Below are 15,286 nucleotides of genomic sequence, written 5' to 3'. Positions count from 1 at the left end.
TATCATGAGATATTTAATATATTCCCATGAAGCTATCATCAAATATTAAGTGGGATATATACTGATCAAAGCAATTTCATTTTAATGAAAGGAATTTCCTGTCAATCCTGATGTAATTCTCTTCACAGCAATGCTACATGTATGAGAGCTATATGAATTCTGTTGCTTTGGCAGTGGAAAATCTGAGGTCAGTGGTATTAATATATTAAATCCATTTGTTCTTCATACACACATCAATTTCACCGTCATATTGTTGCAGGCTCAGTGTTAGAATTTTCACTGACTCATCCTTTATCATTTATGAAATTCCAAATTTAGCATTGGCATTTGTAAAAGCGCTAGTGCAATAGGTCTGTGGACTGGCTGCCCACATAAATTTGAGATGTTTGGGCTTTCATAGTATGCAAAAGTAAATGGAATCTACTCTGCCAATCTATCTTTTGATAAATTCTATAGACATTGTATGAGCTGACAATGCAAAAGTCTCTAGATCATGATTCACAACTATTTGAAAATGGTATAACCAAAGACTACAAAACACATGTAGAATATTGTATAGACTTGTCTGGCACTCAAGATATGAGCAAGATGAAATAGCAGTTTGGTGTTTAGGAGTGTACATTTGCCGACTCCTTACCTGGAGAGTGAACATTATTCAACTTCTGTTAAATGACTTGTTCCATTGGGAATATCTCCGAAGGCAGTGTTCTATTAGACCTTGTATTCCCTTAACACTAGTCAATCAGTGTATTTATTGTGGACTTACATTTCCAAATACAGATCCTATTGTTTAATATCAGATTTCCATAGAAAAATTTAAAGTGCAAATACTTAATCATTGTTAATAGTACTGTCGACTGTGAATACTGGCCATTGGCTATGCACTTAAACAATGAGACTATTTGAATTTTGACTTTCGGCTCATTCCTATACATTCTACACTCCAAACATCAACTATATTGAAGCAAGTGGGAAAACTATTAGATTTAACGGATGTTGTGGTTTTCATGTGCTACTATAGAGGTGTTCAGATGTGGTTATATTTACAAGAAGTTTCTCAACATTTACGTAGATTAATTGATAAGGAGGAAAGTGGAAAATATCCTCTCAGACCTGTATAATGTTAATTTTAGTGTTCTACGATAAAGTGCTTTAAAAATGTATGTAAATTTGTTTATTAATAAAAAAATTTATATGCAAAATAAATAATATCTTTTATTCTTCACTTTATTTTCTCTTGTAGAGTAACTGTCGAGCACCATCATTGGTATATTGAATCTCTTCAGTGGTATCTATATTGGTGCCAATTAGGTCACATTTTCTACAGTACAATGTACTACTTTATCATATCTTCTTATAGTCAATGAGAATTATTTTGCATTCATATTGTGTACTCACGTGTTTTCAATTGTCTATTTTAAGCAATATCACATACAGTTTGAGTGGTGAACATTATTTGTATCAGTGCCAAATAAAAATCACTATTTTTATAGTCATAATAGGCAAGTGCTGTCACAACGATGACGTAGAAAACCAAATTGTCTTTGTTATCCTTGTTAGTTGAAACGTAGATCTGATTCTTCCTCCCAAATTACGAACCACTTATCAACATTAATCTCAGTAAAATAAATTGAAATCTTATTCTTTCCAATATGCATTTCTCCAATGATCACATTTGTCATAGTGACAATTGGGCATAGTTGTCCTTGTGGGTGAGAGTCACAAATCTCTTCAAGACATGTGAATTACAGCCTTTATTTGCTCGTATATTTATAATTTACACAGATTGCATAATTTGCACTTTTCATTATAATTTCATCAATTAATTGTATAATCCTCACATGATGACACCGTCATATATACATACTTAGTGGACATGTATAGAACATTTTTACTTGGAGTGCTCAGCCTTTTGAGAAGCAAAGAAACTGCATCCACGTCTGATTTCAGAGGGGGATAGAGACAGGAGAACTCTGTGATGACATATCTGTTTTGAAGAGAGAGTCATCTATATATATGGCATTGTTTTCAAAAGTACATCCATGATATTATCTTGCTTTGTTTCACTAATATCATCAAATTGATGCTTCATACTAATAATCCAATGGTGGAGGACCATTATATTTTCAGTGTTCTGTGACATTATCTCCACAGAAAACTATAAAAGTCGTTTAGAATCAAAATTTTTCCATAATCACAAGATTCGACTTAATTCTCTCTTTTCACTATTCATTTTTCAATCCTAACACTTCATTGCCGACTCCCTTCCCTTTCTCCAAAAGGAAACAATGGCCCCTACGTTGGATTTTCACAAATTATTCTCCACAGCTTGAAAAAAAATGTACAAATATTAAAAGAAATTGAGCACCATTCTTTATTCCTACTTTAAAGAATTTCATTATTATTATTAATATTTTAGCTAGCACAGCTCAGGCCTGTGAAGGCCCCGCACCCAAAATAACCTACTGTTGGTGGAGGGGCACTATGCTATCTTCCCTGAAATCCTCCAGCCTACATTTCACTGTATAAAATACCCAATGGGTACTTCATCTCAGCTGCCATCAGATCCTCTTTTTTCAGGTGACCACCTTACTTTTTGACATCTTAGGGGAATGTTTTTTATTCCCACACTTGTGGCCAGCTTCAAAACTGTAGAAAAAACGCATATTACATGCATATTTATTTCCATAGTTTTCACATTATTTTTACTTCTTTTGTATTTTCTTTGTACCTGCCCTCTGATGTAATTTATACTTATGTGCTTGGTCTAGAACCATCCAAACTAATGGATCTGACAAAATAATTATCTATCATTATGGGATTCAGTCATCAGGGATTCTGGACTCTTAGCCATGGCTAAATGAAATGGAGTTTGAAGCCCTCACTACTGTCTTTTTATTATGGCCAGAAAAGGATAGCTACAATCTAGAAGGACATGCTAATATAATACAAAGTTAAAAATATGTCTAGAAAAAAATAACTGTATAGTGAGAAATAATGCCCTTTGTACAGGACTTAAAAATTGGAAAGTATTATTTCGATTAATTTTAATAGTAAATGCATTACTACAAAACACATTTCATAAGGTTTTGAGGAGCTTGAAACCTGTCAGGCATTGACATCGGATAGAAGAGAAACGTGCGCTGCTGAAGCCAAAATTGTATAGGAGAGTGTCTCTCCATTCAATCTCAAAATACTTTGCTTGGCTTTGTCTCATTTCAGGGTGATCGTATCGAACCAGTTGTCCTAGATTTTGGGAGAGGTTCATTTAAGATGAAATCATTAACAAAAGAAATCATGTCACAAAGCAGTGATGTTTCCTGCATCATGTCATTGTTAAAGTGATGTTTCCTGCCATTTTGCAACATAAAATGTCAATTCCTTAAATGAAAATTCTAAGATAGCCACCTATTTTCCATGGTCAAAACCTTAAAGAGGTTTTACTCCTCCTTTTTTTTTAAAAAACCAAAAATTTCTTCTGCATTTCCTTGTGCAACAAAACAACACTACAGCCAAAACCAAAGCGGGACAATGACAGGGATTGAAAATCCTATTACTGTAGCCAATCAACTTCTTATGTCTAGTGCCTTTAAACGGGTAATTTTTGCCTCCCTTCTTGTGACAAACAAAGTGACGTTTTCTGTCACATTAAAAATTCATCAAAACGTTCAATTTATGCCAGAGTCAAATGCCAAAAGAATGCATATAAAGAGGCAGTTAAATGTTCATGGTCTAAGATTCTACATAAGAGATTTCTAGCATCTGGTAAATTCATCTTCGTAACTCCTTCGTAAGGTGATGGCACTGCCATTTCTGAAGGTTGAGAAGTATACCTTGGTGCTATAGTAACATCCATGGTTAGTCATTCTTAACTGAATTTCTCCTCTGAATACTCTTCTTCCTTGGTACAATTTCTTGGGTAAAGTGCAAATCAGCAAAATGCGCTTTAAAAATTAATGACCTAATAAATAAAAATCGTAGGTATTTATTTTTATGAAAACAAAGCTAATTTCATATTTGAAATCTGAGATGGTGACACGCCCCTTTACTTTACAGAAGTAGCAGATAAGTTGAAGGTTGAAATGAACAAATTCATTAAAGTTCTCCATTATGCAAGATATATCTGCAGTCTCAGCCCAAATAACGAGAACTCAAAAAACCTAGCCAATATGATTGCTGCAAGACAATTGAGAGAGTTATAAACTAATCTTGTTTTATGCAGGCTAGTCGTAGAGCTTGCTCCTAAGGGAACATCCTTCTTTTTGGGTCAAAGGTGCCAGTCTGTTTTCCAGTAACGCGAGCTCTTTATTAAAATAGGGCATTGAAGGGTATATTATCCCCAAGTATCTTTGAGGAATAAAAGGTAAAATTCTCAATTAGCTATGAAAAGACTGCCCATATTTGCTGCTACAAAATCTGATTAAAAATCCAAAACTTCAAGTAAGTGAACTTGCAAATTCATGAAACTCAACTTAACCAACAACACTTCCAATTTTCGTCTTTTTCAGAACCATATGAAAATATGATGTACTCATTCAAAATTGAGATAGTTCAACTTTTCACTGCAGTGTGGTTATCCAAAATACACATATTAACCTCATTTGAAAATCAACAAAGTAAAAAAACAAGATGTGCACATAGATTAGTGGTTATTTTGCAGACGTTAAGTAACCAAATGAATTTTGTATTTTGTCAACCACACCAAGAATCTGACTGTATCAATAATTCCACAACTGCTCTACTAGATTATCTGGTGGGGGAGTACTGACAGGTGCAAGTTAGATGGATACAGGCATCCTCATTTTCTACTTTTGGCTTGCTCCTTGCGTATTTCTTAGATGGTTTCTGGAGATTGATTTCTTTTTCATTCAATGTTTTGGGATCAACATTTGCTTCACTCTGACGCTGTATAAGGTTGTTGGCCAGCTCCTGATTAATGGCCACTTGATGCAGCATAAAGAACTGTTTTAGTCACTTGTCCAATTGCTTTGGTTCTTCCCTTTTCCTAAATACGACCTTGTCCAGGGCGTGGTATTCAGGGTTTCCACCGGAAGGAAGTATGGCTCGATCACCTGTGTGTAAATATCTTGGGCACATCTCCATTTTGGTACTCAATGCTGTCATACAAATGAACCATTGTCGTGGTAGCGAACCTGGATGTAGAATGGTGCAAGGATTTTCCTTCAAATTCCTTACAGCAGCTACAGATTCAAGACAATCATGACCATTCCCTGCAGTGACTTCACCTTCTTTACAGCAGCCGGCTTGCTTCTCTAACTTCTTCACAGGCACCCTCTTCTATGAATCGCTTAACGGTAATAGGGACAAAATGGTCCAATCTGTCCTAATAGGAGGTATCGTTGAGTCACAAATTACGCAGTGCCAGAAACAACTGCCAACGTGAACTGAACAGCACATCAATTTGAAGCCTGGCTGGATCATCACATGAGCAGGTATAGATATACTCATGAAGCTTCTAAGAGACTGAGATCTCTGCCTACGTTGCTCACTTGAAAATAGGGCACAGTGTTTTCAGATGAGAAATTTGGCTGTGCTGAAAAAAACAACATCGTCATGATTCTGTTCAAAAATTACATTTTTCGACAGCCTGGAGATTTTTAATATCAAGAGGCTCAAAGTCTCTTTAAAATGTTTGGAGGTGCTATGTCTATGAGCAGCCACGACAAAAATAGGGATGTATGAATGTCAGCCCAAGGTGTTTTCTGTCATACTTCAATGATTCTTTATACCTGCCTAACGTATCAGCATGGTGAAATCTGGGGCATGACCTGTCATGCCAGTGACCGTGGTTTTTAGGTTCTCCATAAATCCATTAAATCAATGAATGTGACGATGGTAGTATTTTCACAGGATCTTTGTCGAATCTAAGGACTTTGAACCGGTTTGTTGACAATATTACCTTTGTTGTCAGTCTTAAAATGATGTTCTTAATGTGTCCTAGCCTGATTTCATGCTGTGTCGAAATAGTTTCATCAAAGCAAAAGCCACGTCTATTGTGCTCTTCTGCCAAGACATTTGATTTATTAGCACATTATTAGCCACGATTAGCCAATGTTTCCACAAAATGCAGTTTGTCTGTTTTACTTGACGAGGAAAATGAATTAAGCAGCTTTTAGCTACTTTTCACAACCACATTGTCATCCTTCGTTACAAGCAGCACGATTGTAGAGCTGCTACACACTTGTCATACTCTCTTCTAGAGAGCGGTAGTAGTACACGGATCTCCTTAATATGGTGTGGGAGCTACATTGCTGACAAAATGATCTCTTCAGATCCTGAATCAACTTGTCATACTCGTCATTAGATGTTTTGCTGAATAATTTTCTGGAACAAGTAGGCTTAGTTTTGCAAGTCCATGGTATACTAAATCACTGACGTTGGCAGCCAGTTCTTCTTGTATTTCATCAAAACAGTTTCATCAGTTCAAAATTTTTTGGTTTTTTTTTGTTTTTACTAGTTCAAACTCATAATTTAAACATATTTATAGTTTAAACATTATTTTGCATCTTTCAATTCTATGATCAATGTCAACTATTTTGTTCTATATTTTACATTGTAAGGAATATTCGAAAATCAGTTTATGACGACATTTTTAAGTACTTGACGGCAACTCAGGGACTAAAGCCAACAAATCAATAAATGAAACTTTCAGGCAATGGCTATGTCAGCTTTCAGGGAATTTTAAAGGTTTTGAACTAAGTTAAAGATGCTATATGCATCCATTTTTCAAAATGATGCATCTGATATAGATCCCAGGAGTAAGTAAAGGGTCTTATTTGAAACTTTAGTGTCTATATAAAAGACACTGCATAATATCTGCACCTTCCAGACATGGAAATGGGCTCATTGGTGGTAGAAGTCTGCTATAGTGTACTTTTAAGAACCAAGTGATTTGAGGCACAGCCTCTTCCCCTGTATTTTCCACCATTGACTCCCAGTTTCAAAGATTTCTTGATCAATTTTGGAGGTTGCAATTTTATTCAAAATAGTCAGAAGGTCTAGAATATATCTTCAGGATGACACGACTTATAACTGCAATGGTCAAACTATGGCAATTGTTATTTACACGTAGATTTTATAATAGAAATAGAGGAACATACTTGGAGCAGAAGAAATTCTAAATTTTATTAATCATTCTTTGCTTTCAAGAAAATCATATATTTTGTTAGGAGCGAGAGGGTGGTAGGAAAAAATTTTAGTTCCTAATTGTTGTATTTTTCGAGGTTTAAGTCTGTTAAGACAGAGTTTCCAAAAATTGTACATTTTAAAAATATACAAATTCCAATATTTAAAGAATGTTAGCTATGGTGGCCCTGATTCTTTAAGCTTATTTACATTCATTTAGCGATTAAGTTGCTTTGGGGAGTATTTGTTGCCAAATTAACTTTATTTTTCTGGGGAGCTGGCAGAAATCAAAAGGCACTATGTGTGCATCCATTCCACTACTTGTTTGTATTATCTGAAAAATTCCTGAGAATAGTTGATACTTTTAGACATTGTTAGAGAAAGGAATGGTAGGGCCTCAGTTTAGTTCAGATTAAGGGAAGTGGCTTCGCTTCATCGTCAATACCTGTTATAATCATACTTAATAAGACCCTGTAAGAACATACATTTTATGCACAGCTGGATAGATGACCTACAGGGTGGGGTTGAAACTTCAAGGCGCTGTTGGAACAAAAAAGAAGTTGAGTTGGGCAAGGAAAATTTAAATTTAGTTTTGGGAGGAGGAAGAAAGGGCTAACCAATCTGAGTTTCCAATAATGCATAAATAACACTTTTGCACTATAAAGACTCTTATGAGACTTGTAATTTATACACGATTAAGTAGATAAATCAAAATGCACTCTGTGCTTCCAGGTTGTCAATAAGGCGTATATGCAATATCTCGGGATGCTAGATTAAAGCATTAGACTGAAACTTTTAGAAAAATATTGCAGAGGGCAAGTGGACGTGGATTGGGGAAAAAAGTGGAAATCAAAAGACACTTCGGCATGCAATGTCAGCAGCCCCGACTCTAGATCGTTGAAGCTTAGGTTGGAATCAGCACTTTCGAGGCTTATCTTATGGTTTTCTGAGAAATAAATTGACTATTAATTGTACTAAGACAAAATTCATCATCTTTTCTCGTACTGGAAAACAGCACCGGAAATTATGATGATTAATATTCAAAGCCTACCCATTGAAATTGAAAGAGTTGATGATATTAAATATCTCGGGATAATACTGGATTCATGTTTATCATTTAAAAGCCATGCAATTTATCTTCGAATGAAACTGGCAAGAAATATTGGAATGATGAATCATCTAAAATTTGTTCTGCCGTTTTTTGCCCTGAAATCTCTTTATCATTCTCTAGTGCATTCATATATAAATTACTGTCCCATTATTTTTTTAATACTTTTAATACTCATATTCTTCCTCTTCAGAGGCAACAAAATAAAGCTCTGCGTCTATTGAAAAATTTCCTGCCTAGCCCGTTTTCTTACCCTGGTAAATCGTCAACAAAAAGTATGTATCAAATTTTAAATATCCTTCCACTGGATCTTCTTCTTCTTCCATTCTGTTCTTTATATGATTAAACACGTTCAAGGTCTTTTGCCTGAGTATTTTTATTTGCATAATAATTTTTTTCAGGATGATAATCAGGTTTTGCATACATATTGGACCCATGGCAGTTCTGTTGTCCATCAGGCTTTAATAAAATCTGAAAGGTCCCGTTTTTCACCAAGGCATAGTATTATATATAATTGGAATAAATTTCTATAGTTTTATAGATTTGAATAATTCATTGGTTAATAATAAAATTAGATTAATGAATCATTTAATTAGTAATTATTAATTTGATTTATTTTTGGGTGTGATGCTCCTCATTTCATTTTATTTATTTGGTTACTTTGATTTTTTTGCGGATTTTGTTTGTTGTTACCGTACGGAGAGTTGAAGAGCAATCTTTTTATTACGGTATCTGGAGATAGTATTAGTTATTTATTGTTGAGTGTATATAAACCCACACACAAGTTATTCTCACTGTGGGTAATTAATTTGATATTTTTGTCAAAATTTTATTTTTTTTATTGATTAATAAAGAACTTGCATCCACATTATCAAAATACCATACCTGCAATATCTTGGCAACGGAAATAAACAACTTGAGGGACCAAGTTGAAACTTTGAGTGAATATCAGGTTGGGGGGGGGGATAATTTTTTTTAACTTGGGGGAAGGCAAGGGGACCTTATCATGGAAAATAAATTTTTGAAGAAAAATTTGGTTCTATTGATACTTAATACGAAATATTGGATTTATTTATACTGATCTGCTTGAAAATTTTCAAAGAATGGAGACACATAAATTGAATTTTCTAGATCAATGGAACCTCAATCAGAAAAAAAATCTGGTTAAATCGATTCTTGACATCGTGTTTTATTATCATTTAACCAACAATTGTGTTTTTTTTTAATCAATTTAGTACTCTTTTGAATAAAGGAGCTCAGGAAGCATTTATTTGACCAGAATAGTTATCAAAATATGATAAAAATAAGATTTTTATGAAGAAAAATTGGTAAATTTTTCGCAGTTCATACTATTGATTTACGAATAAAGTAAACATACCACTCGATGCCTTTTGTTTATGCTTTTTCCAAATATAATACTCATTTTTGTTGGATATGAATTTTACCTTCGCCACTATATATACCAATTCAGGGTATATATTTGCACATTAGGGGGGAAGGGTAAATTTTATTTCTAATGTAAATGAGAGTTAAGTTAAGACTTTACCCCCCCCCCATGTGCAAATATATACCATGAATTTGTATATATAGGGGTGGGAGTAAAATTCATTTCCAACTAAAATGATTATTATATTTGGAAAGAGCATAAAAAAAAGACATCAAGTGGTATGTTTACTTTATTCGTAAGTCAATAATATGAACTGCGAAAAATTTACCGAAACACTATTGACCAATATTAGTCTGTATAGATTAAAACAAAGTTTTTCAAAGAAAAGTAAAGAGCTAAGTTAAATCAAGGACGTACATAAATCAAGTCATATAATACTTTCAGTTTGAAACCAGCAGAAATACTACCAATAAATAAATGAGACAATACGAATTGAAATTAAAATGAATAAATAAGCCAAACTTAAAACTCACAGAAATTGCCACAAACAGGAGTACGGCTACCACCCTCTAAGAATTTTAAAAGACAGCGCAATTTGCACTCAATTGAAGAAAAACACATTTCCAACATTTTCTCTTTTATGACGTTAATAAATTGTAAATTGCACAGACTTCTTGAAAAAGAATACCATTGTATATTAAATAATCAGTTTTATTCCAGTTTTTTATATAAATCTTATTTACTATCGTAGTTTTCTTCTTTTTTCTTCTTCTTTTTCCTCTTTGCCGTTGCTGATGCTTTGAGAAATAAAAACGAAACATATATAGTTTCTATTAAACTGCAATTTACATTCATGTCGTTTAGAGGTCTTTTTTGAGGGGAGGGGGGAGGAAAAGGGACGGATGGCACCACTCTAGTTTTAAGCCTTTGTTAGACATGAGATATAGTATTTTTTTTTGTCTCGCTGTTGATCTTAAGACAAATAAAACGCACTGGCCGCATCAGAGATTCTTTTCAGTAAAGCGTTAATGACGCTCTGGCTTTTTAAAGAGGCTTGCAGGGCGTTAGCCCAGCTCCTGCTTGTGGCAATTTTTGTTCGTTTTGATTTTAACTTGATTATTAATTATAGTTTCTGTTCGTTTTGGGTCTCATTTAGTCACAGATACTGATTCCCGTTTATTTTAAATTTAAACTATTGTATGACTTTGTTTCTATTCGTCTTTGGTTTAATTCAGTTCTTTGCTTGTCTTTAAAGAACTTCTTTTTTAGAATTTTATTTAATTAACTAAAATAGAGTGAATATTTGGAACAGATTTATCCGGTAAGAAAACAATGCGTATAACCATTGGATTATATTGGGCTTTGCGTGGTTCTCAGGGTTGCCACCGTTGTTTCTTTACCATGTTCTATACAGGTATTACCTACAGGAAGGGGTAAAATTACTCCTCTAGAGTTGAAAAAATATCTTAGATGGATGTTTCGTTTTTTTCCTCAAGCAAAAATTACCCTTTAAATTTTGAAAAAATGTCTTTTTGTATTTTTTATGCAGAGAATAGAACAAAATTCTTGTCTATAATTGGTCATACCTCTTCTTATTTTTTATTAAAGAGGCAATAAGACTGATGCTTATCAAAAGTTGTGAAGGGTGAGACACGTTTTTTCCATGAAAACAGAAAAAGGCCATTTTCAAAATTGTCGCTGGTGTCTCAGCAATTATACTAGCTCAACTATAGTAAAAAGAAAATAGTTTCTATATTTTTTTTTGGAAAAAAACTGGTGTTTTGGATCGACAAGGAAAAATAATTCAAAAGAAAATGCAAATATTTCAATTATATTTCCAATAACCAACTTTTAGTGATCGGGGTATAAGCCAAGACCAATTTGGGAAAATACGAGGAAGAAGCAAGAATTTTGTTCTATTCTCTGCATAAAAATACAAAAAGACATTTTTCAAAATTTAAAGGGTAATTTTTGCTTGAGAAAAAAACGAAACATCCATCTAAGATATTTTTTCAACTCTAGAGGGGTAATTTTACCCCTTCCTGTAGGTAAGCCTGTATAGAACATGGTAAAGAAACAACGGTGGCAACCCTGAGAACCACGCAAAGCCCAATATAATCCAATGGTTATACGCATTGTTTTCTTACCGGATAAATCTGTTCCAAATATTCACTCTATTTTAGTTAATTAAATAAAATTCTAAAAAAGAAGTTCTTTAAAGACAAGCAAAGAACTGAATTAAACCAAAGACGAATAGAAACAAAGTCATACAATAGTTTAAATTTAAAATAAACGGGAATCAGTATCTGTGACTAAATGAGACCCAAAACGAACAGAAACTATAATTAATAATCAAGTTAAAATCAAAACGAACAAAAATTGCCACAAGCAGGAGCTGGGCTAACGCCCTGCAAGCCTCTTTAAAGCCAGAGCGTCATTAACGCTTTACTGAAAAGAATCTCTGATGCGGCATGTGCGTTTTATTTTTATTAAGAACAACAGCGAGAAAAAAAAAAATAATATATCTCTTTTCTAACAACGGCTAAAAACTAGAGTGGTGCCATCCGTCCATTTTCCGCCCCCCTCCCCTCAAAAAAGACCTATAAACGACATGAATGTAAATTGAATTTTAATAGAAAATATATATGTTTAGTTTTTATTTATAAAATCATCAGCAACGGCAAAGAGGAAAAAGAATAATAAAAAAGAAGAAAACTACGATAGTAAATAAGATTTATATAAAAAACTGGAATAAAACTGATTATTTAATATACAATGGTATTCTTTTTCAAGAAGTCTGTGCAATTTACAATTTATTAACGTCATAAAAGAGAAAATGTTGGAAATGTGTTTTTCTTCAATTGAGTGCAAATTGCGCTGTCTTTTAAAATTCTTAGAGGGTGGTAGCCGTACTCCTGTTTGTGGCAATTTCTGTGAGTTTTAAGTTTGGCTTATTTATTCATTTTAATTTCAATTCGTATTGTCTCATTTATTTATTGGTAGTATTTCTGCTGGTTTCAAACTGAAAGTATTATATGACTTGATTTATGTACGTCCTTGATTTAACTTAGCTCTTTACTTTTCTTTGAAAAACTTTGTTTTAATCTATACAGACTAATATTGGTAAATAGTGTTTCGGTAAATTTTTCGCAGTTCATATTATTGACTTACGAATAAAGTAAACATACCACTTGATGTCTTTTTTTTATGCTCTTTCCAAATATAATAATCATTTTAGTTGGAAATGAATTTTACTCCCACCCCTATATATACAAATTCATGGTATATATTTGCACATGGGGGGGGGGGGTAAAGTTTTAACTTACCTCTCATTTACATTAGAAATAAAATTTACCCTTCCCCCCTAATGTGCAAATATATACCCTGAATTGGTATATATAGTGGTGAAGGTAAAATTCATATCCAACAAAAATGATTATTATATTTGGAAAAAGCATAAACAAAAGGCATCGAGTGGTATGTTTACTTTATTCGTAAATCAATAGTATGAACTGCGAAAAATTTACCAATTTTTCTTCATAAAAATCTTATTTTTATCATATTTTGATAACTATTCTGGTCAAATAAATGCTTCCTGAGCTCCTTTATTCAAAAGAGTACTAAATTGATTAAAAAAAAAACACAATTGTTGGTTAAATGATAATAAAACACGATGTCAAGAATCGATTTAACCAGATTTGTTTTCTGATTGAGGTTCCATTGATCTAGAAAATTCAATTTATGTGTCTCCATTCTTTGAAAATTTTCAATCAGATCAGTATAAATAAATCCAATATTTCGTATTAAGTATCAATAGAACCAAATTTTTCTTCAAAAATTTATTTTCCATGATAAGGTCCCCTTGCCTTCCCCCAATTTAAAAAAAAAATTATCCCCCCCCCCCAACCTGATATTCACTCAAAGTTTCAACTTGGTCCCTCAAGTTGTTTATTTCCGTTGCCAAGATATTGCAGGTATGGTATTTTGATAATGTGGATGCAAGTTCTTTATTAATAAATAAAAAAAATAAAAATTTGACAAAACTATCAAATTAATTACCCACAGTGAGAATAACTCGTGTGTGGGTTTATATACACTCAACAAAAAATAACTAATACTATCTCCAGATACCGTAATAAAAAGATTGCTCTTCAACTCTCAGTACGGTAACAACAAACAAAGTCCGCAAAAAATTAAAGTAACCAAATAAATAAAATGAAATGAGGAGCATCCACCCCAAAAAATAAATCAAATTAATAATTACTAATTAAATGATTCATTAATCTAATTTTATCATTAACCAATGAATTATTCAAATCTATAAAACTATGAAATTTATTCCAATTATATATGATACTATGCCTTGGTGAAAAACGGGACCTTTCAGATTTTATTAAAGCCTGACGGACAACAGAACTGCCACGGGTCCAATATGTATGCAAAACCTGATTATCATCCTGAGAAAAATTATTATGCAAATAAAAACACTCAGGCAAAAGACCTTGAACGTGTTTAATCATATAAAGAACAGAATGGAAAGAAGAGAAAAGATCCAGTGGAAGAATATTTAAAATTTGATACATACTTTGTGTTGACGATTTACCAGAGTAAGAAAATGGGCTAGGCAGGACATTTTTCAATAGACTCAGAGCTTTATTTTTTTGACTCTGAAGAGGAAAAATATGAGTTTTAGAAGTATTCAAAAAAATAATGGGACAGTAATTTATATACTAATGCGCTAGAGAATGATGATGAAATTTTAGGACAAAAAACGGCAGAATAAATTTCAGGTGATTCATCATTCCAATATTTCTGGCAAGTTTCATTTAAAGATAAATTGAATGGCTTTTAAATGATAAACATGAATCCAGTATTATCCCGAGATATTTAATATCATCAACTCTTTCAATTTCAATGGGTAGGCTTTGAATATTAATCATCATAATTTCCGGTGCTGTTTTCCCAGTACGAGAAAAGATGATGAATTTTGTCTTAGTACAATTAATATTCAATTTATTTCTCGAAAACCATAAGATAAGCCTCGAAAGTGCTGATTCCAACCTAAGCTTCAACGATCTAGAGTCGGGGCTGCTGACATTGCATGCCGAAGTGTCTTTTGATTTCCACTTTTTTCCCCAATCCACAATTCAGCGTCCACTTGCCCTCCTGCAATATTTTCTAAAAGTTTCAGTCTAATGCTTTAATCTGCTCCCGAGATATTGCATATTCGCCTTATTGACAACCTGGAAGCACAGAGTGCATTTTGATTTATCTACTTAATCGTGTATAAATTACAAGTCTCATAAGATCTTATAGTGCAAAAATGTTATTTATGCATTATTGGAAACTAAGATTGGTTAGCCCTTTCTTCCTCCTCCCAAAACTAAATTTAAATTTTCCTTGCCCAACTCAACTTCTTTTTTGTTCCAACCGCGCCTTAAAGTTTCAACCCCACCCCCAGGTCATCTATCCAGCTGTGCATAAAATGTATGTTCTTACAGGGTCTTATTGGGAAAAAGTTATGATTATATAGGTATTGACGATGAAAACTAGTTAACCCTTTCCCTTAATCTGAACTAAATTTGAATTCCCTACCGTTCCTTTCTCTAACAATGTCTAAAAGTATCAACTATATTCTCGGAGCC

This window comes from Artemia sp. Qi Xiang Cuo, unplaced genomic scaffold, assembly GCF_049724085.1.
Source record: "Artemia sp. Qi Xiang Cuo unplaced genomic scaffold, ASM4972408v1 HiC_scaffold_2954, whole genome shotgun sequence".
NCBI classification, from domain to species: domain Eukaryota; kingdom Metazoa; phylum Arthropoda; class Branchiopoda; order Anostraca; family Artemiidae; genus Artemia; species Artemia sp. Qi Xiang Cuo.
The sequence above is the reverse complement of the archived record's forward strand: the minus strand, read 5'-3'. Positions refer to the sequence as shown.